Genomic DNA, 24759 nt, shown 5'->3' with positions numbered 1-24759 from the left:
TGTGTGTGTGTGTGTTTGTGAGTGTGTTGCTGGAGTACACTCCTCCTGCTGAGCTCACTGAGACTGTCTGCATCTATGTGTATGTGCCAGTTATTTGTTTGGATGGTGGTTTGTGGGAAGGATGCCTTTGATCTCTCAATATATATATATATATATATATATATATATATATATATATATATATATATATATATATACACACACACACACACACACACACACACACATAGCTGAGAACTGGAAATTTAGAAAAGACAAATGTTGAGTTTGTATCCTTCATCCTCACCTTGATTAAACTTTAAAAATGGAATTCAAAGTGAGGTGGCATGAATTATAAAAAACACAGATTGTCTTTCTATCCTTCTGTTTGTGTCCACAAAAAAACAACACTTTCTTCCCCTGGCCGCCAAGATGGCAGGTCCTGAGTGACTGGGTAGCCTCACGGCCTCTCTTCATCATCACTCATTTGGCTTCCCCTCCACCTCTGTACCCCTCCTCTCCCTGACCTTCTCTGATATTTACCCTCCTCCCCAGTGGCAGAGCCCCGGCCCACGGCAACCGGCCTGCCCGGGTGTCGCTGCATGGATATCGCAGAATACTAGCATGACTAGAGAGAAAGAAAGAGGCGAGGAGGAAAAACAGGAAGCAGGGGAGAGAGTGAAAGCAGAACACAGAGTACAAAGCACATCCGCTGCTGTGGCTTTTTTTTTTTTTTTTTAAACCAGCATTTATTTCTATCGTGCACACAAGCTCCTCACTGCAGCCTGTGCCTTAATTACAGTTTGTTTGTGGCCTCTGTGGCCAGCAGCAGAGAGAAAAGGACATGCTCAGAGGGAGGGCAGAGAGACAAAGAAAGAGTAGAAACTAATAGCAATAGGACTTGGTACTGTCGAGGCTCTCTCCCTCATAGGCTTCTCTCCATAGTTCTCTCAAAGGTCCAAAAGTGATCTCTTCCTGTGCAGTGGCGAGCCCACCTTTTTTCCTTGTTTTTTTTTCACTCCAACTTTTGTGGTTTTAATAAGAAAAATCAGTCTTCCCTCCTATTTCTTCTTTTGACTTCGCTTCTATCTGTACTTTCCGACAATAGCTCTCCTGTGGTCTCAGAAGATGATGCAGGCCACAGAAAGAGAGCAGGGAGGGAAGGCAGCTTTATGATTGCGTGAGGGAGGAGGGGGGGGGTGTGAAGTTGATGGACTGATTTTATTTTGTGACAAAAAGAAAGCTCGCATTAGACAACACTCAATTTTAAAGGTAGTGGGAAAGAATGAAGGATGAGATGGAAGAAACAAAGAGGAAGGGATGGAGTGTCAATGAGTCAGCGTACCTCTGGTTAGAGGAAGGTTAGGACACTTAAGAGGATGTGAGATGTGTGCTCGGAGGATGCCACCTGCCTGAGGCCATGAGATGACCTTTTGCACTGATCACATTCACCATTATTATCATCAATGTGTCTCTCCTAATAGAGCGGAAAACATCACATCCCTGTGAGACCAGAGCTCTCAAAATGGGAGAATGGACAACAATTTCACTGCTGGTGGAAAGGTTAGCAGGGTGAGGATGGGAGAAAGTGGGAGGCAACGTAAATGACAGGCAATTGTATCAACAGACACGCTGCTGTCTAAATGGAGCCGTGTGGCAGCGTCGCCCCTCCAGCTTTGTCATCTCCTTTCAAATGCTACACCCAGTTTCGTCTCCTATTAATTTATCGGCTGCCTTGATCCAAAGCAAATAACCTCATTATCCACTTCTATTGGATCATTACGATAATCACCATGATCATTAAGATCTGTTTGCTTTGGCAGACATGCTCATCAAGAACAGGATGTCACCAGTCCTTTTATTCAGGGTAGGGGGTAGTGTTAAAGGCTGTGTGAGTCTGTCACAAGAACCATTCATGTTTTTTTTTTCTTCCCCCAATCACACAAGTCATTTCTGCACAAAAGAAAGAGGCATCTCGGAACATTACCCGGCAAGAATTAAAAAGGAGGAGGGTGGGGGTGAACAAAGAGTTTGTGTAGACAGTTTTTGCTGCATAATTAGAAAAGCTGGTGCAACTCTCAGAGCTGCTGCAGCTTCAGGCCTCCTCTCTCCTGCTCTTCCCCCCCTGCGGGGAATCTGATATCAAGGTAGGAGAGGCAAGTATGATAAGTATGAGTCATTGCAGTGTGTGTGTGTGTGTGTGTGTGTGTCCGGACAGGCTTATATGAAAAGACTGTAGATCCTCATTGCTGTTTGGAGTTACACTGCAGTTTAAAAAGTCAATGCCCTACTGAGGGCTTACCAAAGCTGGCACATAAAGCCTTGCTGGGAACCGCTAACATCTTGATTAGCATTTCAATACATTCCTGATGAGGTATGTTGTATGAACAAGTGCAAATCACACAGGGCAATGAAGTCAAAGAGGCAAAACACAAATTTATTCAGTGGGGAAAACATTTGTGATCCATCTGAAGATTTGATAAATTACAACGGTCAGTTTCTTCATGCAAAGCAAAGTCTTTGCATCCTAAGACTAAGCACCAGCTTTTTCCCAATGCTGTTAGGATTGATGTTTATGCCTCAGACACTTCAACAACAAATACTTATTTCGGCGGCGTAGCTCTCGCTATGCAGGAAATGATTGCCCCCCCCCCCCCTTTAGTAATCGGAACAGTCTAGTGTGCAAAACTGAATGGCAATCACATCATTTACAAATCAGAAAGTGAGTCAAACTGCTGCTTTAAATGTTTGTAATCAAGTTAAATTCAGTTCGAATAATATTCCAACCACTTACATGCAAGCAAACTGGCAACTAAGTGATGTTGGGTTTCTCTATCAGTCAGGCAAACCCTTTATTTCAGAGCAAAGCACCGCTAGGCTCAGTGAAGCCGAGCCATATATTATCAGAGTCTGATGAGACTGCAGAGAGTGACAAAAACGTATGCTTCACCTGGAGGCCTCAAAGTAATTCTCCCTCCAACTCATTGGCATTGAAGCTTTGTCACACTTGATACTCCTTTGTACTCTCCTGAGTTAGACAAGAGGGAGCCATCACAGGAAGTGTAACAATAAATGAGAATGAGATAGAATTCATTAATTACTTCTTCACCTCCATAAAACTAATCACTCGCCAAAGTGAATATAATTATCCTTCTTTTCCTTTCAAAACGTAACAGACATACCATGAAATATCATTACCATCGCCATCCTCACCATCTGCGAGCGAGCTTTGCTGAGTGGGAGGCTGTGTTTTTATTGTCAAACCTGCCTTCCAGGACGCAGAGGTATGACAGTTTAATTTAATTTAATGATTATTTAAATTAGTTGAAGTGATGATGTGGACACACTTCCTCTTGCAGTGTGTGTTTCCAAATCCCTCCATCAAGTGAGTGCACAGAATCAAATCGCTTTGATAATGAGAAAGTTTGCTTCAATCACTTTGCCAAAAGTGACATTGAGGGTTAGTCCTGAACAATGTGACACCATAATGTGTGAAATCTAAAAACAGTAGGGAACTTTAAAAAACTTTTAAAACGCAATTTTTCGAGCAAATCATCCCCCTTCTCTTCAACTGCCAGCTGCCAGAAAAGCCTGAATCAATGTCACTGCATAAAAAATATGATACCAGCTTGTGTAAAGCATCGCCCTCCTACCCCCTTTGTTATGGGCCTATCACTAATCTCCCTAATCCTTTTTGGTGAGGCTATCGCTAGCAAGGACAACATAATAGCATTAGCTATCATTCCTTCAAAACAACCTGATTCTATTACATTTGCATCGATGCCCACGCAGCCTCTCTCATAGTGAGAACTGATAGCCCACTGCATCGCTAACACTGCTGCATTCATGCGGGATGGATAATGCTGTTAATCTCGCAGCAACTACACAAGCACATTCAGGTCAGATCAGCCCAACACTTCTCCATTTACCAGGATGGGTCAGTTAAGGCCAGAGCTCTGGTGTGGTAGCATCTTGCTGGCTGCAGCAGCAGGGCTGTTTATATAATGACACCATTGTGCTGGCTGTGTGCAGATGGAACATCAGAGCTCTTGTAATGGCCTGTGTATTAGGGCCAATGTGTTTGATTACTGACTCAGGGAGAGCCGGGATAGGCTGTGCAGTCAACGGGGAATACGGCTCCCTCCAAAACAGCAACCGAGGGAGAAAAGACCTATTTGAAGAAACAGAGGCAAAAAAAAAACTGGGAGAGACTTTAATGGAAGTGTGCTTTAAGGGAATGTAAATGAGACAAGGGAATCTGCAGAGCTGCAGAACACAGCGGAGGGATATCAAACAGGACTAGTGTGGTTGTCAAAGAGGTAAAGGCAAAGGGAAAGGGGGGGGAGCCCTTCACACTTTATTCAATAGACACTCCTGTACCACTTTTTCCTGCTTCAGCAACCGCCCTCAGCTGCAGCTCTCCACAATCCCCAAACCACATACCTCCTCATCTCTAGAGTCTACACTTTAACTGTTTTATGCTTCTGAAACATAGTCCTCTCTGCCTATAAAGCAGCCAGGAAGAGCCCAATATTCCTGAGTGACAGTTGTATGCGCTAATCATAGTGTACAAGTATCTAAGGGGGTTGTTTAACAGCGCTGTGTCAATGGATGAGCGAGATAGTCTGCCCCTCGCCAGCCAGACTGTTCGTCAGCATCGACACCACGCAGCAGAGGGAGCAGGCTCCCCGGCCCGGTCGGCTGTGTCTCCTGTGTGGCCTGTGATCTATAGTGGCGGTGCAGAGCTTGTCAGTGTTCATTATGACTGATGAAACAGGAGGTAATGCCACCACCCATCAATGATTGCCCCGTGATGCCCGCCACAGCTGCCAGAGGAAGTGACCTCAGCACCCACCTGTCTTCCTACACAAACACTGGCTGCCGCCGCACTCAAACAGGCTTCGTTATCTTACAGGGGATGGAACCACTGACCCAATTTGACAGCGGCCTCTTAAACAATCACTGAACGGGAGAAGAAATATACATTAATTAAGGCTGAAATTTTTAATTTTGCCAATGCACACACAGAAATCTAAACAATAATAGACAAAGAAGGCAAACACTTGCACCATCACATACAGTATACTAACGAGGCTCGCCTCATTTCTCTAATTTGAGCTTCATCCTCTCCTCCAGCCTTCTGCCTGTGACCTGGAAATCGATCTCAGCGCATTAATTTGAAAGATGTCTGCATCTGCATCGGGAGGACTATGAGAAGGAGGATCCTTTACAGGAGACTTCTCAACACTCATCTTGTACTTTACCAGTGAATTCAAATAAAAATAGTTCATAAATTACAGTGGTTGGCTGACACAAAACAATGGAAAGATGATTCAGCTGCGTGAAACATCACATTAACGTGGATGTCTCATCAAATCCTCTCTCCTTGCATCTCAGGAAACAAATCAAGGAGCTGATAGACTTGTTTGTGTATTTTTCCGTCATGTTTTCCACCTTATTTCTTCTACCGCGCTTCCCAACCCGGTAGTCAAATTAGAAGTGCTACGTATCAGTCAACCTGCACTGTCAACGTCGTCAGCATGAGCTGTGTTGCAAATCAATAGGAGGAAATGAATAATTCACTGAGACCATTAAGTCTAAACAACAAGAGTGATAACTGCTGGCCCCCGACATTAATCTTGTGAGCCACCAACAATGGATTATGATATAACATGATAATGTTATGAAATTGTACTCTCTAGTGAATCCTGCTCTCTTTCTCTCTCTCTCTCTCTCTCTCTCTTTCTCTCTCTCTCTCTCTCTCTCTCTCTCTCTCCCGAGCTTTTTGCATTGAGCCGTTCCCAGATGTCGCTGGGCTGTGACTGGCAGGCTGCCACCCTGAGTGGCTGTGCACTGCCTGGCCCGGCTAGATCCATCTTCATTAGGGACAGAAGCCCTGTGACTTCTGTGTTATTATCAGAGTCTATTAATCTGAAAGCTCCAGCAGGGCAACCCCCACCTCAATGTTGCACTACACACGCACACCACAGCCAAACATTGTACAAACACACTAGGATGCAAACTTTCTATGCACAAGCACACAATCCCTGTTACACAACAACTTATCCGCAGCTCCGCAATAATGAGCACCACCACACAGTTAAGCAATTTGTAGATAATGCAAGTTCACTCTTAATTGGGGAAGATAGACAATAATTACTTGTGGAAAAAAAAAACCCAAAACAAATTCATAATTGTTTAACCAAAGTGAGGATACACACCGCCCTCTCTCAAGAGTCGGCCTGGTATAAGACGCGCATGATCACATGTTAGCACACACACATATGCACACACAAGAGCCCACAGGGGCGCCACATGTGATGTTGACCCAGTTTAGATCTGTGGCACTAAGTAGAGCAGGGATTCAGAACAAAAAGAGACAGTGACATTTAAAAATAGGTTGACTTTCTTTTCATCTCATTGCTGAGACCCATACAATGGAAGTATCCATCTTTTGTGTCGCCAGCACCATCCTCTAATTATTCTGTCACATCTTCAACTTTTTTTTTTTTTTTAGCGCAACTCATGACTAGGGCATGAGTTTTGGTTAAAGTGTTGGATTACGGAGGATGCAACAGATTGTGTGTCATGAATGCAGAGCAGAAGGAGGCTTATGCGTTTTACTTTTTGGAGCAGTTAAACAAATCAAGTATTCTTTGTTTCTTCTGTGTTTTTTTTTCTTTTAGTTTTAGCGAAATGGTGCAACCACGTGGTGTCACTTCAGTGAGCCACTGGGACACTCATGAAATGCCCTTCAGCACAAGTTGGTTCTCACACTCTTTAAAGCTCAACAGTCATACTCTCCACAGTGCAGTAGATTATCAGCACATAATGTCGTTACCATTTGAGGTCGACTCACCATGGTTGTGAAAGGACGGTGCTCCTGCTGAACCCTAGTGTTTGCGGGATATCAATTTTGTTTTATTCACAGTTTCACTGAGAAATACTACACTACCCACAATCCTAAAATGTTTTGTGGCTTTCTGACAATAAATATAGGACATTTGTATATGACATGTTTTCTGCCATTAGCCACAAGTTAGCTACCCACAACAGAATGGTCAGTTGGTCAAGCAATGTAGTTATTTTAAAGAAAGCTGGGTCAGATTTGCAATGCCTTATGGGTGACTAATTCCTGAACTCTTCAGATAATCGTATACACAGTCTTGCATTGATTTAAATTTTTTATAGTCAATTTTTATCTCTCCACTGGTTATTTTGGATCTTGTTGTAAAACTTCTCATGTAAAGAATCAGCTGAAACATTAATGGAGAAATTGAGTAGGATATTTATTTCCGGAACCAGAGTCGCTATAAGGGTGAGCAGTTACTTCAGGTCACTATCGGATTTTTTTTTTTTTTTAAACCATCAGTGTAGTCCAGACAGGAAGTAAACCATGATCCTCCACCTCTAGTTATATCAAAGTCTTTGCAAATCTCAGATGATTACTAGTTCTACTACTACTACTTAATACTATTACTAGTAGTACTACTATTTACCACAGGTACATGGATGGAAACATAGACTTTGCCTCCTACAAAACTATGCAGATTAACATTGCATGAATGACACCAATTGTGTCTTGTATTCAACATACCCAAAATCTGTGAAGCACTGTTGGAATCTTACCTGCTGAGTTTTCGCTGCAGGCTGCTCATTGATGCCGACCCTCTGAGGATTAGCATTGAAATGTTTTAAAAACATTGGTTTTCAACCGTGATAGCTTGAGTTTGCTGTCTATTAGCAACACTCCGGATTTTCAGAGCTTGGCAGTATCGTGTGAATGACCCACACAAACAGGCAGTTTAGTTTAGTTTGCATTCAGAATGCTTCTCCAGCATATGCTTCTAGCCTTTAATGTGAGTGCACATAAATTAAACCCAAGATGAGTGTATTGGGACTTATCAACACAGTGCGTGCTCTCATCATGACAGCTAGGCAGTACAGCACCCAATTTAAGGAGATTTTAGCAACTCAAAAAAAAAAAAACTTGAAAAAGTCTTTCAGCCTATAAACCTGTCTGGAGTTATCCACATAAGTTGGTTGTGCATGGCAAGACCAATGGGTGTTTTCCCTGTTTACGTGGATGCAAACATGTCTACCTTTTTCTAATGCACATATCCTTGTGATTTGTCAGCAACTATGTGTGTGTGTGGATGCTTGTGTGTGTGTGTGGATGCTTTGTGTGTATAAGAAAGAATGATGTATCTAATTTGATAGTAGTGACCCCAATCTGCCTGCCAAGGTTATCCAGCTTTAGGATGGGCAGAGTGGGCATCAGGAGATACTGACACAGCAGGCCTGGCTGACATGCCCCATTTCTAAAACCTGGCTGTCACTCTCTTCTTTTCTGGGTTCTTCTTTATGTCTACCTCAGTCAAACCTACATATGCAGACCACAGACATACATGAAGGCACTCTGACGTTGTCCCACATTCAGTAGAGCAGCAGAATTCTTAGCTGCTGTGAACTGAGGAGAAATTGGTCAGTTGGTCATGAAAGAAATTGGGCAGTGACACCAAGAGCAAGAGTCTGCATGTGTGTAGTCAAGTATGGATACACAAGAGCAGTGTTACGACAAAAATTTAGAAATGATGCTCAGTTTCGAGTCGAGCTTGGACACACCAGCTCGCCGAGCCTACCAGACATGGTTCGTTTAGGTGTTTTTAGTAAGAATAAATTGTAACTATTAAATAATTTAACACATTACTACAACACACAGGGCTATTTAAGGTGGCAAATATGAAGCATTTTGAGTGTGTGTGTGTGTGTGTGTGTGTGTGTGTGTGTGTGTGTGTGGCGAGCACCATGGTGCATGCAAAGTGTTCTCTTAAGTGTGTGTGCTGCAGCTGCTGTGGAAATGTCATTGTTTCTACACTTGTGTCGTTGCGTGACAAAGTCAATGCTTCAGCATGCATTGACTTGGCTTCAGGTCAGGCTTGGACATCAAAGTCAGAACGGCAATTGGTTTCGGTTTAATCTCAGTAACAACTCAGGCCGGACTTGGCAAAGAGAATACGGCCCAATCCACTTTAAATTACCACTGAAATTTCATTTGTACTCTTCCCCAACTCCTCTTAATCCATCCCCTCTTCATTGTTTTTGAGCAACATCATAAATCACACAAACACACAAGTGCATACTTTCATGCTGTGAGGGTCCCAGAGGAGGGACGAGTGGTGGTCTGATTATTAGAGAGGAGCAGTGGAAGACACAGCCCAGAGCCCAGAGCTAAGGGCCTCAGTCAGGCTGTAACAGGTGCTGCTTTCCACTGCTTGCTTCTGTTAATTACCAACAGCTCAGTGCTAGAAACGCTTTGCCGGAATCTAAACCAGGTGAACACCCATTAGTGCATGGAGAAGATCCAGAGGGTCTCTTCCGACTGCCTCCCCTGCTATCTTTCACAGACTGAAGTACACACATATTCAGAGAATAAACACGCAAATGCAAGCACTCATTTTGTATTGGTGGTGTGTGCTGGTATAACGATGATGCCTCAGGACACCCAGACACACACCTTCAAATGCACACAAACAGACAAACAGCCTCTTTCTTTTTACGAATATGCCGCCTCCTCCAATCCCTTTAGGCCCCAGTACATCAGTTCATCGACACACTGCGTTCTGGTCAGTGGTCTCCATGGAGCCTCCTGTTTTACGTGACCTTTCTTTCTCTTCATTCTGGGAGTCTCGGGTGTCTGGTCACCCTGAATCGCTCTCTCCTTCTGCCTTTGTTCAGTTAAAAAGGTTCGGCAGAGAAATGGAACCAAGCGCATAAAGGGAGATGAATCAACAGACATCTCATGGCTGAGGGATAGTACTGTTTGTACTCATCCATCTTATCACCACTCCCCCCACCCTCCCCTCCACATATCTCTCTTGCAGCTCATATCTCTGCCCCTCCACATCCCCACTGCCCAGGTTTTGTACTCACATGCTCCTTCTATCCCCCTGCAGATCTTATCCTGTTTCCACATCACGTCATCAGATCCCAGTTTGTTTCATTCCCATCAATAATAGAAGATTTTTTGACTAAATGAAAATAAGTACCAGCCAATCAAAGGGGGGTATACACACATTCCATCAGCCTCTGTCAGCCAATGGGGAAGATGTTGGTGGCTCAGCCCACTAGTGAGTTTGTACCCTGATCCCATTAGAGGGAAAGTGAATTATTCAGGTGATTTTGCTGCAACCCCCCAACACACACACACACACACACACACACACACACTCTGCTGTAAACTAGCACAACCATTTTCCTCTGTGGGGGAGACCTGTGCATTGAAGGAAACAAAAGATTTACAATGCAAATAGGCTCACACTGACTGCAACGCTCAGTCATAAATTGAAACACCATTAAAGATAACTAAACACATGCAAATGAGCTGATTAGCTGAATATGCAAATCAAATAATTATTCATAGAAGGCATTTATATGTTAATTGACATGGCAGTTTACTGTAGATTAATTATATATATATTAGAAATTAATTATATAATAATCTATAGCAATGAATCTAGATCAAAAGATAAAGATAACAATTAGTTTATTTCATTTCTCTCCCATTGATCTGACAAACCCTGCTGACCTAAAAGGAAGAAATCTAGTGTTTATGAAGCTGAGCAGAGCGTCTCTGAATTTCAACGTCAAAGCAGGCTGCTGGCTCTGCATTTAGAGAGGATGGGGGTGGTGGAGGGAGGGGGTGGGGGTGCATCTAGCTGTAGGATCTGTGGGTTTCTCTCTCTTCCTCTCTCTTACTATCTCTCCTCCATTCTGTCTCCTGGCCCTCTGACCTGTGCAGGTCTCACGTTCCTGCCTCCTCTCTCAGCAAGCCGTCGATCGATAGATGGATCTGACTTTACCCTGACTCAATAACCCCTCATGCACATCCTCTTCCTTTGAGTAGGGGTGTGTGTGTGTGTGTGTGTGTGTGTGTGTGTGTGTGCGTGTGTAGAGGAAGGTTATGAGTCTGTATGTGTGAATATGTGCTTGCAAGGCATGGTTTGTTTTTTGTTTTTTGTTTTGGCAGAGCCTCGCATGTGTGTCTGTCTGTGTCTGCCAGCCTCAGTCTCTCACCCCAGGGCCTAGAAGTCACGGCAGTGAGAAAACAGATTGATTTCCCCCCTCCCACATACAAACAATTAACTACACAGTGCTCAATTAGACACACGCTGGAGACCCCTTCAGACAAGCCTTCGCCTTGACCTAGGATCTTTTTCCTGCACAGCTAACCTATAGTCTTCCTTCAACCCTCCAATCAAGCATCTGAGGTGAGGAGAATGAGGAGGGCAGGTGAGACGATAATAGCCAGGTGTTTATGTGCCCTTCTCTGTAAAAATAAATGCTTCCTGTGGTTCATGGCATCTCCCTAGGATTATGTGTCCCAGCACAAAATGAGCCAAGATTATCTTTAATGATGTCGACGGTGTGCAGTTTCATTATCGCCAGCGTTCACACACTGCTCCACAGCTTGCGTCGCTAGCTGAGTAAGCAAAGGAAGGAGGCTAATTTAAAGGCAGGGGAATTCCAGTATGCAGAGAAGCTGGTGTATCAGCCGCTCAATGCCCCCCTCAGGGACCCATATCTGCGTCTCACATGTTGATCATTCAGTAAAGGACAAACAAGGTTGTCATTCATCCGTCAGGTCTCTGTCACTTTTCATTTCTCCATGTAAAACACTCCGGTGAGCATGTCGATCTCTGTATCGCTCTCTTTCCTGGAGCCAAAGACTCAGGTCAGAATTTAACAGCGTCCACCGACTGTGTCAGGAGAGTCAGCCTTGTGTGTAGACGGTCAAAAAAATAGCTAGCTGTTGTCTATGTCTATTTAAGGAAAGAACAGGTATTTCACTATACTGAAGGTCAACAAATGCAGACAGATAATCCCATGTCCTAAGAATTATACATCAGGATTCTTTTGACTCATAAACACAGGGACTGAACAGGGACCTTTATCATTTCTATAGATGACATGATTATGTGGTCTGGAAAAGAGGTGTCAACTATACTTCTGGGGTCCAACAGCTTTATCAGGACCAAACCAACAAGTTAAAATGAATGTCTGAGGGTAAAGAGTTACATATGGTTCAGAGTTACAGCCCCTTTTAAGCTGTTGTGTATATTAGCATCTGTTAATTGCAGTTCCACTGCAAAAATGCTTGTTTGCAGTGTGGCTTCTAACCATTGCATTGAAATTCTTAATTCAATCAGTGGTGGCTGAACTGGAGCAAATTATTTTGCTGTTGGAACTAATAAATGTTGAAAGACAACCTTTGCATTTTTTGCAATAAAATTAACTCCAAAAGAGCTCAGACTAGAGCCGGAGATGTTCTGGAAATGTGTGGGAGTGGACCACGCACAGCTGGTCCGGACATTTCAATTTCTAAGGAGGTGCATATCAGGCTATGCCACGGGGAGCAGCGTGGGGTATGGAGCTACACGTAGCTACACAATAGCCTACAGTGTTGACACGATGCAGAAGTACAAACTGGCCTTCAGGCATTCGGTGGTGATGGTTAAGGTTAAGCTGAATGTGTAAGGGATGCATTATATCAATGACTGGTCCCCATGAGTGATGTAAAACAAGCATCTATTTGTATGTATGTTTGTGGGTTTATGAAAGAGAAAAAAGAGTGCAAATAAGATAGATAGATAGATAGATAGATAGATAGATAGACAGACAGACAGAGAGAGAGAGAGAGAGAGAGACTCAAAAAATCATAGAAGGGTAAAGGTACAAGCTCCAGTGAGTGTTAACATTTCTGATTATCTCACTGTCACGTCTGGAGGCTGAGAAGATAACACCTGAAGTCACCAGGGCGGCAGAGCACACATGCAAACACACACACACACACACACACACACAAACATGCACGCACACACGCATGCACGGACAAAAAGCCCCACAAACTCTAAAACCTTGCAACTCCTTCACCTCCATGCTGGGCCCTCAGATTTGTCTCTCTGCATGATTGCTCCTCCTCTCACTCCTCTCTTTCTATCTTTTCCTATTTGTTTTCTCTTTAGTTGTTGCACTCACACTCTCTGTGTGAAGCATGTGTGAGGTCCAGCTCATAGGCTCTCCCCTGTTTACCTACGTATGTGCTGATGTCAATACACTGCACTTGTCTCCCCCCTGTGAAGCCTTCATACGCAGGGTGGACCGGCGTTACATTGCGTGTTTCCACTGATGTTTATCCTTGTCATGCCTACTGAACGCGGCTTACGGCCTGTGTTTGATATTAAATCCTATGCTGAGGGGCTAGTTGGTTGCTCCACTGATCAGATAAGCACCAGAGGGAAGGAGGGTGGATTTAAATGCTTTTAGTAATCAGTACAATCCACCCATCACCCATGTTTTTACTGTACATCTCAACTTAGGGATTGCCATTAATTCTGCCGGCTAGTTTGGACCCTGCCATCAAATAAATGCTTGAGACAGAATTTGAGACTTCACAGTATTGCACCACATTACTATTATAGCTGCAGCACCATTACCAACCTGCTATATTCTACAACCCGCTTAAGGGATGATGAAATATTCACACACCTGAGTGTTATAGCAATATCTAGTGCTGTGAATCTTTTTAAGGTCAACTTTGACTGAGACTCTCACTTCCCAGCCTGTCCTTTTTTACCCTCTGATGGCCTTGCAGAGGGCCTTTCGCTAGTGAGTGTAGCCATTCTCCTGTGACTTCCCTCCCTCTGTCACCCAACCATCCGCAACCGATCTGGCTTGCAAAATGCAAGGGGTGTGAAAGTTGGGAAAATTTCCACTCACTGGCTCGGGTCACAGTGACTCACTGGGTGCTGGAGAACCGGCTTGTGCTCTTTGAGACTGTTTTACATTATAGAGACTTAAACGCAGGAGAGATGGGCTTGAAATATTAATCACATTAGAATTAACAGAGCTGTCAGTCACACTGGATATAGTGTGTCCTTGCAGCCAAACTATGTCAACTCCAGTGTCACTGCCATCACCTGCAAAGTGACACAGAGAGGAATGGTCTCCACGAGTCATCTCCGGAGCAGAAAGACAGAAGATGGACAGCTCAAATATAAATGAGGAGGGAGCTTGTACACAAGGCAATATTGTCAATATTAAAACTCGTCTAGTGATATCAGATGTTGGAGCTCGCTGCCTTTCCAAAGTCTTTGGATCCGAACGCCAGGTGATTGCTTGAACAGCGGCGAGAATGGTCGTGAACAAACCCCTTACATTCTGTCAAGGACAAGTCTCACTGGAAGTTATGTACACCCCCAACTCTCCTCCACAGCAAGACAAACTGTAGTTAAAAAAAAAAAAAGTATGGATCACAAAGAGCAGATGAATCATGTCCTAATAACAGATTGTTTTTAACCAGTAAAGAAACATTAGCAAGTCAATATTACAGCCCCCTGTATTGACATTTTCCAATTCGATGTTATGGAAGCTACGTATTGTTTATTCAGCAAATGTACAACTGAGAAAATTTGCAAATATTGCTGTAATAAATTGGAAAAGAAATATTGAATGAAATACTTTTGACTCCATTTGGCTGTTGAGCTATGAATATATAATGATGTAAATACTATCACAATTTGAAAATATCAGTAAATAATGTTGAGTAATAATAGGCTTTATACTGTATCACAATGTATTGCAGTAAAATCATTTAGTGACGTCCTTGCCATACTCCGCCCTAGTTTAAAGCTGCAAAACTTCTGTGTCAACATCTGAAACTGAAGTGCCGCCTGAAAGTTTTTGGATTCTAAGCGTTTACTGAAATGTAAGTTTGAAGTGCACTCCGATCACAAATAAAAGGCTGCATATTCACCAGCATTCCTGGTCAGTAGCACAATTCATCCCCACATGCCTCATCATCCAATCCAGTGATGCTCATACAGCTCGAGCCAGAATATCTGCTGCGTGGCCCAACAAGCCAGCTTCACCAGCGCGGGTCCAATGTGATTCATCTCATTTACCCCTCCCAGCACCCACAGAACCCTGTTGCCCTGACATCACAGCCAGCGAGGGCCCTGATTGGTCACCAGATGGCTGCTCTGATTGGATTCTGGCCCAAACTGTGCTGGCTGAATCACTGGCTCAGTGCAGCTCTGGATACTGATCCAGCCCACCTGCACTTCCTAGCAAACGCTCACACGCGATGTCCCCAATCGCAGACATGCAAACAGGCACATAAGCGAAGACGCACCCAGAGAACAAGTTTCGCTGATATCCAATTACATGTGATCATTCATAAAAATAAGTCGGTTATCTGCCAACAACTACACCTTCCTTCTCTCAATCTGTCTTTACCTTTTATATGTCTTGTCAATTGATTTTAAAGCGCTCCTTTTTGAAGATTATGGCCCTTTAAAATCTAAGTGCCCTTGTTTAACTTAGCTTAAACGACTCTCCCTCTTTGCTTCGTGGGTTAGGCCCCATTTCAACATTTCTGAGCACTGTCCTGGGAGACATAAACTGAATGAGAAAGCAAGGGCATTCAGAGAGAGAGAGAGAGAGAGAGAGAGAATTTGCTGTTCTATGTGTCAGTCTCCGAGTGTACCAATGCTTTTACGCATGTATCTACTTTCGCCCGCTGTCTCTGCTTACGTAGCTATGTGAGGCAATAAGCAGCTGTTAAGTGCAGACATTTTCTTTTAAATACACTACAAATGGACGTTAGCTTCTACTTGAGCCTTGAGAGCCACTCCTGAAGCTTTACTGATTGAGACATGAAACCAGAGCGTCTCTCTATTCCCTCCCCCTTTCCTGCATTCCCAAAGGGATGCCTGCAGTGCACCTCTCTAAAGATACCCTTGGCACTCTTCCCTGAGGAATATTGCAGTGTCCAACCCTTGGACCGGACCCTGCAAAATAGTACCATCGCTGCTGTAACTTATTCCAGCACCCGTGAAACACTCATCAACGCTTCTAGCCTCTATTTATTTTGTTTTATTTATGTACTTCAGTCTCACTCTTTTGCCCGTGTCTAGTAGTATTGGCAGGCTGATCAAACACCTGCATCTGCAGCTTTTTGAATCCCCCCCAGAAGCAAAATGAGGGAGAGGGTGAGAGGGAGAGGGTGTGAGAAAGAGAGAGAGAGAGAGAGAGAGAGAGAGAGAACGAGAGAGAGAGCGCTGCAGAACGCTGCCATAAGCCTGAAGGAAACAGAAGCACAACATTTGGCAATGGGACAGGCCCCCTGCTGCACCTGTGCCTGTTCTGCAGATCAGTATTTAGCTGTGGCCTCCTGCTGCCCCAGGGACAATGAGAGGGGATGGACGGATGGACCATGGATTTGAGAGGTGGACTTGGACACCATTCCCCTATCTGTGTGCCAACGTACGGGTCGAGTGGACCAAATGTCTACTCACTGGCACTAACACGCAGCTGTTTGGTGATCTGCCTTTGGGGCAGTCCCACACAGGCACACACATATATGGGAAGAGGAAGACATCTTGTAGAACATTGCATTTTCCTTTTGAACTCAGTTAACAAGCACTAGTAATTATACAAACAGCTACATGTTAGTCTGCAGTAACAAATCAGCAACTGCTACAATGTGCTTTATATTTGTCTCTCCTTCTGTACCAGCTCAGTTTGCATTTCAGCGCAGCACTGGCTTCAGACCTGTCTCACACTCTTTCCTCCAAGGTCGTCATTACAACCAAGCACATTTCGCTCAGAATTCAGAAAGCAAACGTCCCTCCTGGTGACAAACACTCCCTCACCTCTCCTGTCTGATATCTAAGAAAGCTGTTGATCACACCTGTTCCCCTCCATCTTTGGATGTGGGAATCACGATGGAGGGAATGGCACCAAATGTGTTATCTGCCTTGGAGATGTGACGCTGTGTTTCTATGGCAACACTCCACCCAGTGTTACAGTCACTTTGCTGTCTATTCTTTCACTGCCAGCTAATCTCTGAGGCGTTCTGTGTCTTGTAAAAAGAGCCAACTGGAGTGGGCTCAGGAGGGCTCATGCAGGCACCTGATTAGGGGTTGAATATAATATTGATACTACAATATACGGCAATATGTCCTTTCATGATATGACACTGAATACAAATATTCTATAAAGACCATCCACAGTTTGACAATTTTTGTATGCACGTGTTGAAAACTGCACTTTTCTCTCAAATTTCATATTGTGTAAATGACACAATGCAGTTAAAAAGAACACAACTTCTGCTTTAAAAAAATCCACTTTAGTTCTAATGATGTATAATAAAATTGAGATATCTAGCAATGTATATGTTGCCACAGAATGGCAGTATTGTGATTGTAACAGCATAGTGATCGATGATAGTACTTATTTCTACAAAGAGTCACACAGACGTTATTGGGACTTTTGCAGCTATTCTTCTGATTAAAAACACAGAGTTTCTACTTATGCATATTTACTGTAACCAAAAGCCATGGCATTCCCTAACCTAACCAAGTGTTTTTTGTGGCTACACTTAACCAATATTAACCAAAGTGTTGTCACAACAATCTTAAAATATTGCATTTGTTTGTGCAGGTGCAGTGGTTGCTTACGCTTTTTGGATAATCGTGGAGTTATGCATTAAAAATTGTGCAAAACATTTCGTACGATATCACACCAATAGTTTATGAGAACGTGGGGCAAATGGTGAGGCACCCGATGATTCCCAGCCTTTCACCTGATCTGGTTCCTTTCTATTGCTGTCAATGTTGCTATTAAGGCCTATCGTATAATTTAAAGATTCTCCGGTCCTCTGACGCTAAACAGCCACATTGCTATTCTCATTCTCTGTTTTTAATAATATTCTATCCATGTCATGTCTGTGCAATTACAAACAAGGCAAACATTGATCAGAGAGACATTTGTTTATGCCCTTTTTTCCCCCCACTTAAAAAAGTGGTGAGGCAGCAACAGTCTCCTCTGGGAGACTGGTACCCTGCAGGGACAGTGATCTGAATGGTGACAAACTGCTCTCCTGATCAATACAGCCCATTATTGATCACTGATGAGCAATGTCTCCTTCTCGTCTGTATCATCATTGCAAACAATGACAAGAATGAGCCCTGGAGCTCCCATTCCCATTAACTCTGCCTATATATATATATTCACTCTTTTATCCTACTCTCACACATCCTGCATGCACTCAGAGGGAGCTACAAAACCTAATGTGTCATTTACTTAATTAGATCATGATACCCACACTCTCTCTCTCTCTCGCTCTCTCTCTCTCTCACACACACACACACACACACACACACACACACACACACACACACACACACACACAAATAAAAAAGTATATATTCATACACCCACACTTGATTTCACAAGCCAAAAATCTTGCTGTGGAGTCTGTGGTGGAATGATAAACTGGACCTCAAACCACACAGGGGAGAAATGAAGACCGAGAGAAGCAGGAGGAGAGGCAAGATGAGAGGGGAGGCGAGAGAATAAAAGGCTGCTGGAGATGTACTCCAGCCATAACATTCTCTCCCTCTTTTCCTTTGGCTCTGAATCGTTACTGGAGAGAGGGGAAGCAGAAAGAGTAGGAGTGAATGCGAGACTGACCACTCTCTGAGGCCAAAAAGACAGACTAGAGGAGAATAGGGGAGTAGTAAGAAAGAAAAAAAAGGCAACTCCACCACTGCATAAAAATCCCAGATTCACAGATAAACTAAAGGCAGACCCTAATGGAGACATGAGGAGAAAAGACAAGAGAGACAGCAGCTCAGAGGGGAGCCTGATGGGAAAAGACAAAGAGGAGGGGAGGAAGGGAGAGATGAGGAGGGAGATCAAGCGCATAACAAGACTTGTAATTTGCCTATCTTAAGAGGAGAGCAAAAGACATACAGGAAAGAAGAGGCAGGAGGAAAATGATGGGCTATAGGGAGCGAGTTGGTGGTTTCGAAAAGGTTGACGGGAGCAACAGAATGAAAATGGGAGAAGGTCGCAGACGGTAATGCTGGAGGGGACAGACACAAGTAAAGTGAGAATATGAATGAGAAAAGCTGCAGGGCCTGGAAGGACATGACCAGGAGGATAGAAAGACGGCGGTCCAGAGTGAAAGCGGAGCTGATGAAGATGGAGGAGGGTTGGGGTGGGGAGGGTAGTCTTTAATCAAAATGTTTTTCAATTAATTTTACAATTAGGGCACTGCTCGTTAGCTTTGGCACACACAAGAGATGACATTGCTAGCAGTGCAATGCGTGTCATTAATATAATGATGACAGATTAGAGCTCCTGTGGGACTGCCTCTGCTCTGTGACAGCTGGGCCCTGGAAACAACGTCACCTGACCGGCATGACATCACCTCACCTCATTCAACATGGCTACCAGCGGTTACAAGGGACAGGGTCAGTAAACAACATTTACCACACATCTATTTGGCTCTGCAAGGAAGGGCAAAGACACAGCCAGAGACGTTGCGCCTTTACTCCTCCTTCCCTCCATCTGTCTGTTTGTCATTCACACAAGGACATAAGACCAAACAAACACAGAAAAGGATTTTTTTTTTTTAATACCCAAGGTGCACTTGTGTCGCGGTGTTGTGCTGTATATTATCTCACAGACAATCAATCACTTGAGGAGCAAAGCACGTGCACACAAAATTCACACACACATTCACGTATCACACACTCTGGGGCTGGGAGTCTGACTCTCTTACACTGTTGTCATGGCAACCCCATTAAGGGAGACACTCAGGCTGCAACTCTGGTGAAATCAGCCCGTCTCTCTCTCTCTCTCTCGCTCCCTGTTTCTCTCTCGTTCAGACACACCTTCCCTTTCTCTCAATGCCAGCCATTTCTATGTTGTCTCCCTCCATTACTTTCTTTTCCTCACTCATTGTATGCCCCCACTCCCCCCACCCCCACTCTACTTGTATCACCCTCGTTGCCCTTCTCTCTCCATTACTGTGCCACCTTTTCATCCTCTCACCTCTCAAAACCTTCATCATGTTCATATGTCCGACTTGTGTTTGGTCTTCACTAGCAGGTTTTAAGGACCACCCTCTCCCTCTGTCTGTCTCTCTCTCTCTCTCTCTCTCTCTTCCTCCCTCCCGTCATCCATGCAGACACAGAATACATTTGTGATTGAGACTGCACCTTTCTTCTTGTGCCCTCTCCAATTAATGGAGAGATTTACAAGGGGAATCAGTCAGAGGGCAGCCTTGGAGGACAGCTTTAATAAGGGCTCTGTGCTGCACCCCTCTCTTTTTCATGCTCTCTCTCTCCCTCCTTTTCAAGAAGATGGCTTGCCATTTAGCAGGAGCGAGGACAGGAGACAGGAGAAACAGGCTACATGATAACCCCTCCATGACAGGAACATTAAACATAGGCCTAGCCGTTAAAAGCCAGCCAACCAGCAATGATCGATGCCAATTTGCAGGTGCTCCAAAGCAGTTAAAATAATCACATAAAAGCAAGCTCCAGAATTTAAGCACTAAGCCAGATATTATTCAGGCACATGCTTTAAGACCCGACTGCCACATTAGTTCCAGCAGCCATCCCATCCATCTTGCAGTTCACTAGCAGTTGATGGGCCCACGGTGAGGCTTCACAACTTCATGATATTGATGGCACGCCTTAACGAATAATGGCTTGTTGTTTGGAACCCATGCCAGTTCACTGCAGATTGCTACAGAAACACTATCATCCCTCCATGCCTTTGTACTTATCACTGTTAGTGCTCGTCCCTATGGACCACCTGTTTGCCACAAGCCAGAGCATCAAGCCTCAACCCCACCCATCCTGATCCACTTCAACCCACTTGATGAGCAAGATAACACAGTACGATGGAGAGCACACACAGGGTTCCCCCCAGAGAAATAATCTGGAGATACAATGAGCGAATACAGGGGGGATAGGCAGCAGAGCTTGGAGTTAGCAGGCGGCTGGTATGATGAAAAGGGAAGGAGAATAAAAGAAAGGACAGAGATAAAGAGAAAAGCAGGATTGGAGGCAACACAGGGAGTGAGTAATGGAAGGGGTGGTGACTGAATGAAAGGGAGATTTGAGAGGGAAGGGTAGAGCAAGTGGGGGGTAGTCTTCATTAAAAGAGAGAGGGATGTGAGATGTTGGGAGTAAGGAGGTGGTACAAGGAGGGGATGAGTGGAGGGGAAGCAAGGAGAGGGCATTAGAGGGAGACGGAGGCATCTGCTGCTGCTCCACATGGATGTTTCTTGTCTTGCAGCCTGTGGCTTCCTGGGAGACACATAGTAGAAGTTCTCCCAGCGGAAGCCGCCTCTCCTATCACCCCACGGGCCTGCGCATTCACGTGTGCGGAGACGTCCTGGTGAATGTCTTTGCTTAATAGTCTTTTACATGAATTACACACACTGGCCCAGTATGTCTAAGTATAGCATCAGTGTCTCCTTTGCATGTGTGCTAGTTTGCTCTTCCCCGACTACGCTTGAGTTTCAGAGTAGTGTAAAGCAGCACCGACCCCTTTAGCAGGATGATGGTTGAGCTCTGGGTGAGAGGGGGAGGGTTGAGTCTAGATGGAGGGATGTGGCAAAGAGAAAGGATGAGTGTTTATATTTAGCTCCGTGCACAACCAGTTGGAAGGCCAGACTGAAGATTCAAAGCTTAATACTTAAAGTTAATACACAGTGACCGCAACAGCCAAGTGAATAAGAGCTACGGCCTGAGAGAGTTGCGATTCAAAATGGACGGGAGGAGAGAGCTCAGTGTTTCAGCGTGGCTGTTATGAATATTTGAAGCAGCCATATCGCTAGGCTCCTGGTTGTTGCTCGAGGGGGGAAAACATGGGTGCGGGCACAGCGTGGTTGGCAGTGCAGCGAGGCCAAGATGGAGGGGGGTGTCAGGCAGCGGCGGAGTCAGCGGCCCATCCTGAGGCTGGCAGCAGGCGTTCAGTGAATGAAAGCAGGGCAGGTCATGTGTGGGTGGGGAGGCGGGACTCTCCTGCTGCTGAGACAGATGCCATGGTTGTTAGGCTTCATTTCTTCTGCCAAGCACCACCTAGCACTGGCCAAAAACAAACTCAAATGCTTGTGGCCAGTGTGTGTGTGTGTGTGTGTGTGTGTGTGTGTGTGTGTGTGTGTGTGTGTGTGTGTGTGTGTGTGTGTGTGTGTACGTGTGTGTGTCAATAGAGAGGCACAACACTGTTTGATTCAGAATCAGGCTCTATCAGGAATACACACAAACAGAGCAGCAATCGTTTACTGTTCAATTGCATCCACCCTCCATCTCTCTCTCTGTTTCTCTTAGTCCTATCTCCATTTTGCACCATCCATCTTCCTAACTCTTTCACTCTCTCTCTTTCTCTCTCTATCTCAATCATTCCCTCAATCTTTCCCTCTGCAGCAAAGCTGGCTCCCACTGCAGTAGAAAGAAAAGGCAGAGGGGTGGTGATGGTGGTGGTGGTGGTGGCGGTGGGGGCACCAGAAGACACAGAGCGAGAGATGTGAGAAATGACGAAAAAGCAGAGTGGTATTTGGCTTAGTGTTGCATTATTGGCTCCGGTTGATCTGATCTGAGCAGATTACAGGAATACAATACTCACAAATCACCGTTCTACCCCTTGAGCCTCACACTCTGTCACTCGCACACAAGCACACATTCTCTCATATGCACACTCCCCTGAGCTGACATCCACACCTGTGGCCTGTCGAGCTGTTGTGCAGTCACTGCTCTTTATACCAAAAATACACTTGAGTGCATATCAGTCGCTGCCAAACTGCTGCACACTTGACAAGAGGCATCACCTGTGCAACATAATTACCTCTTGACTAATAATTTGTAAAATTAATACAGCAGCCAAAAGACAGCTTCTAAACGCTGAATATATTCCAATTCACCCCATAATTTATTCAGTATAAATGAACACTCCTTTCTTCTTCTCCTCCACATAATCTGTCGCTCTTTCTTTCTCGTCACTCTTGACTTTGCCTTGTAGCCCCAGCTGGGGTTGGAGGATGTTGCGGGGGGGGGGGGGGGGCAGAAGCTTGAGCCAAGGCCAGTGCGACATGTTTTCCCTCTTTAGTTAGACATTAATTCCAGTATTGATCATGTTTGTGTAAGCTCATAGAAATTAAAACAAAAAACAAAGCAACAACAACAACAAAAAACCCAGAATAGAATTCATCAGAAATAGCAGCCACTACCGGGAAGATTGCACACACAAACACTGCAGGATGAACACCTCACTACCTGTGTGTAGTTGACAGATTCAGCCGCCTCCAAACCTCGATTCTATCCCACCTTTCTCACACACACACACACACTGCCACCACATTCATCTGCAGCACAGCAGGTCTTTGGGTGCCGATCCATAAACATTGATTCACACTTCGACAGCACTTATTCATTTATCTATTTACTCATTCATTCACTTATACGTTTCACCTCAAAGACACACCAGTTGTTGTTTGCTGGTCTAGTAATTGATTTGCTATTTTTTTTTATTTATTGCACACACACAACAAAAATTACAAGAGCAAAGTTTGTGCTTTTGTTTGTTGAAGAAGACCGTGCTGCTACATTTCCTGCTGGATCATAGATGGAAGCACTGATAACTACTTTTTTGAATAAAACCCAGAACAATTAAATCAAAGTGCTTCAAAAAACAAAACACTCATCTTTGGTGAAAGAAAGCACTACCGAAGCGCGTCATGGTGTCTGGGTGGTAGACAGGCTTCAGAGACAACAATGGTGGAAATTAAATTCCATTTAAAGCTAATCCCATTTCCAACCTCTGCTGAGTCTCACTGCTATTGTGACAGTCAGGGAAATCTGTCTCAATTCTTCCATTGCGGGAATTGATGGCGAAACACGATACAGCATAAATAATGGAGTTTGATCACCAAGACCCAGGCCCTGGAGGAGACTATGACAGGGTCAGACAAGCATGCCGCAGCCAAGGGTGGTGTAGAGGCCGTGAGATAGAACCACGGCAGACGTGTAAGGTGAAGACGACAAGCAAGCGTAAAAAGTGATAGGCCAGGAGAGAAGCGGAGACAGTAAACAGTGTGTGTGCATTTATGCCATGCTAATTCTCTTGACATTTCACAGGCAGTATTGTTTTGCTGCTGCCATTACTGACAGAGACAAGATGAGAGAGGGCGGGGGAAGAATTTGAGTGTAACACAGGATGCAGTTGAGAGACAATAGCTTCATTGCAAATGTCCCTACATCAATCAAATTGCTAGTTTCACACTCATGTATACACACTTGTTTGTGCTGAATGGGAATCGGCTATTGGCATCCCAGGGGAGAGAAAGAGGAGAGCAAGAATAAATTATCTTCCTGCTCTCTAATAAAAGCGAGAACTGGCATCGCTTAGTGTTCCTTCTCCATACAAGAGTGAATGTGCTAATCTATTAAATGAAACAAAATGGTTCCCAGTTACAGCGTGCCAACATAGGGGTTACTATTTAATAGTTTGATCTATGCATGCAACATAACTTAATTTTGATACCCTGATAAGACGATGAAAAAGAACAACAACAAAAAAACAAAGAAGAAGTAAATCCCATCAGCTAAAGTTACGCAAAAGATGAAATGTAATGTTCAAATGCTGCATGTGCCAAAGCCATCAGAGAGAAGCTCATCTCCCAGGCTCATCTAACATGATGGAGGAGACTGACACATAGAGATAGATGCACAAACACCGTCCACCTACTTTCTCCTATTTGCATTCATTTCACATCCAAGTCGAAAATTCACATCCAATTTTACAGTCGCTTCACGTCCAAGGTGGCACTCAAATTCAGCCACTTACTCATGCAGCCTATATTGGTGGGTCAGTGTGGTTAAAGCTGACACTCTCTGTCAACACAGCCGTCACTAACCC

At 44.3% G+C, this 24759-nt stretch overlaps 1 protein-coding gene across 8 annotated transcripts in view; it reads right to left on the bottom strand.

Annotated features, from left to right (window-relative positions):
* Positions 1-24759, bottom strand: part of adgrl1a (adhesion G protein-coupled receptor L1a) — a 142927-nt gene that overhangs the window by 68382 nt on the left and 49786 nt on the right. The gene's annotated exons all lie outside the window — the stretch shown is intronic.

Source organism: Aulostomus chinensis, chromosome 18 (assembly GCF_037954235.1).
Source record: "Aulostomus chinensis isolate RoL2024-O1b breed Wild chromosome 18, RoL_Achi_v1.0, whole genome shotgun sequence".
Classification (NCBI taxonomy): Eukaryota; Metazoa; Chordata; class Actinopteri; order Syngnathiformes; family Aulostomidae; genus Aulostomus; species Aulostomus chinensis.
This window is presented reverse-complemented; position numbering and strand designations above follow the sequence as displayed.